We start from the raw sequence: 3421 nt of genomic DNA, 5'->3' as shown, positions 1-3421 counted from the left end.
TTCCTGAAAATAGAGACGTCCGAGAGCAGTACTTCCATCTTATTGACATAATCGGTGTGTGTGTGTGTGTGTGTGTGTGTGTGTGTGTGTGTGTGTGTTCATATATAATTATATGTGTGTATGTATGTTTGTGTATATGTGTGTGTGTAAGTATATATATATATATATATATATATATATATATATATATATATATATATATATATATTTATGTATGTATACACACACTGACATACATATACAAATACATACATGATATATATATATATATATATATATATATATATATATATACCATCATATCATTCATTATCATCATCATCTTCATCATCATCATCATCATCATCATCATCATCATCTTCATCATCATCATCATCATCATCATCATCATCATCATCATCATCATCATCATCATCATCATCATCATCATCATCATCATCATCATCATCATATATATTATATATATATATATATATATATACCATCATCATCATCATTATCACCATCATCATCATCATTGTAGGGGAACTCCAGTGAAATTCAGGGTAGGCTGTTGTAACTTTATTATCATAGGTGTTTCAACCTGAAAATGCACATATCTTAGAACAAATTCCAAATGTTAATCTGTATCAATTCTTAATTATCTGAGAAATGAAATACAAAAATATAACAGTAATAAAGAAAATAATAAATATAATAAATTTCATAATTATTAATTCAACACATATTTAAGAGTTTATAATACCAAATTAATAGTAACACAAACGTGTACACCTTGAGTAAAACAGTAATTCATACACAATTTCATTATCATGAAATTATAGGGAAATAATAAATTTACTTACACAATACCTCCTATCACTGGTGACCCATCAAAACTCTTCACATCTGTGACAACTGAAACCAATACATACATGTAATTTCTCTCTACATATATGAATATGTAATAAAAACATTAATTACAACTGAATCAAAACATATTATCCATGAAACAACAATTTAATTGTAACAATTAAAATAAAGAGATAACACATTATTGGTACTGACTTAATGCAAGAATCAAATCGTAAACAAAGGACTGGCCAAGGAGCGAACTGTCATTTACAAAACACAAATAAGTGGTTGAGAAACCAACGCCATCTATTGGCACAGCATAGAGGATACATGCATTTTCTTTAATTATTACACAAATAATTACATAATATAATTGCAAGAAAACATCATACAACATAATAATCATAAACAATTCTTATCTATCGTCGCTGACAATACACTCCCCACCCCAAACTAAGGAATTTCCTCCACAGGCAACAGGACTATTATTCAGTGTACAGACCTCTTAACACAAGAATCTTCTTGACCTTCATAGGTATTTCCTGCCTTTTGAATCTTGTATCGTACTGTAACATCTCTTACTTTAGCATATCTACTTGGTTCTACAGATTTAACTTGAGCCAGTTTCCAATTTCCTGGAACTAAATCCTTATCCTTTAGAAGAACAATGTCACCAGACTGGACATTTCTTTGTTCTATGTGCCACTTCTGTATTACAATTAGAGTGGGAAAATAATCCTTAACCATTTTTTCCAAAAAGCTATTAACAAAAACGATCCATAAACTCACTTGTTTTTTGCTTATTGGGGTTCTATTTTGGGCACACTTTTTTGAAACCTTTTTCTACTCTCCCAAGTAACAAAATCTTTTCGGGCATAAAAAAGGGAGCCTGCTTAAAAATAAAACCCCATTTTCATGCCAATGAGTCCCCCTTTCAGAAGATTACCCCTTTAAATAGTCCAGTCTGAAATTCCCCCAAAATTTAATTTTAAAAACCCCCAATCGCTAGGGGCTAGGGCTCTTTTTAACTGTCTAATTAAAAAGGTTTCATCAACCTTTTTAACCGGGGAAACCCTCGCAGACTTATTCAATACCCAAAGTTTTTCCTTTGTCGCCCACTTGGGTCAAGGGGGGAAAATTTTTTTTAAATAAATCCCGTTATGCCTTAAGACCAAAGCTCCCTCACTGGCCCACTAACTGTGTCCCCTAAATCTAAATTTTAGGGATGTGGAAATCCTCCAATATAAAATCTCTTAAAAGCATTTAAAAGAAGTTTTTGCGTGCTGTCTATCTGCTAAACCCAAAAGTAAAAGGGCACGAGTCACAAGAAAAAGTAAAAATTTGATCCCAAAAATGTTTTTCCAAATTTTTCATTTTGATAGTATCTTTGATAAAAAAAGGGTTTCCAAAAATAAATCTAATAAAGGGATAGAAAAAAGGGTTTTTGGGGGGGAAAAGCAGGATTTACCCTTTCCCAGAACTTACTTGGCCCATTTTTGCCCCAACATTTTTACAGCTTAAAAAAAACCTTTTTTTTTTTTATATGAAACCCACATCAAATCTTTACTGCTTTGATCAAACGTAAAAGCACCAGGGACCCAAAATTTTATTTTGGAAACCCTTGGGCCAAAGTACACTCTCCCTCCAGAAATGACTCCTCATGAGATGTTGTATGTACAGCCTAATAATTTCTGTTTTTTGATGGCATGAAAAAAGAAATCCTGATTCCAATTTTTTTTTAAACCCAGTTAGACATTTATCACCCACTACAATTATGCTATTGTTTGTAATTTTGGGGGGGGCCTGTTTTCTTGTAACCCCTTACCCCAAATAATTTGTAAGGTTTTTTTTTCCATGCTAATGAAATACATCTCTGTTTTCTTAAGTTTTCAGGTGATGGTGGATTCTTTAATTATTTTTTAAAGGGATTTTTGCATTGATAGCTCCGTTTCACTCGAGCTGCAACTCCCCAAAAGAATTTGTTACTACAAAACCCATCTGTATTTATGGGGGAGGCATTTTCCTTAAAAATCTTTTTTAAAGACTTGCATGTATCCCCAACACCACTCTTTTGGGGCAGTTCTTCATTACAAATCTGATTAATTGGCATTTAAAAATGGGATAATTTGGGGAAAGTCAGGTTTTTTCTCCATACAAAATTGCACTGAAGGACTTGGGATAAACAAGATCAGTAGTAAGATAAAACAGGGTTTTCTGCAGTGCTCACCCAAATCACACAAGGTCTGTTTTTTGTTTAATTTCTGCCAAATCCTTTCGGATTTGTGCCCCAAACTATAGGGAATCCCCCCAAAGTGCATTACAGACGGGAATTTCCAATCCTGATTCTTTCTAAATTTAAAGGGCCCGCAGTCGGCAAGATAGGGACTGAAACCACATAGTTTTTAAAAAAAGGGTATTTTTAAGGGTTTGATTGGAGTATCCTTTTCCCTTAGCCAAAACTAAATGTGACCCCAAAAACGCCCATCTACTTACTCCCATTAACAATTCCCAAAACCCCCAATATCCCCAATAAACTACTATCTAAAAAAAAATTAAAGCTTGGGGTTTTTACCCAAAGCTTTCTGGC

Source organism: Penaeus monodon, chromosome 35 (genome assembly GCF_015228065.2).
Source record: "Penaeus monodon isolate SGIC_2016 chromosome 35, NSTDA_Pmon_1, whole genome shotgun sequence".
Classification (NCBI taxonomy): domain Eukaryota; kingdom Metazoa; phylum Arthropoda; class Malacostraca; order Decapoda; family Penaeidae; genus Penaeus; species Penaeus monodon.
The sequence above is the reverse complement of the archived record's forward strand: the minus strand, read 5'-3'. Positions refer to the sequence as shown.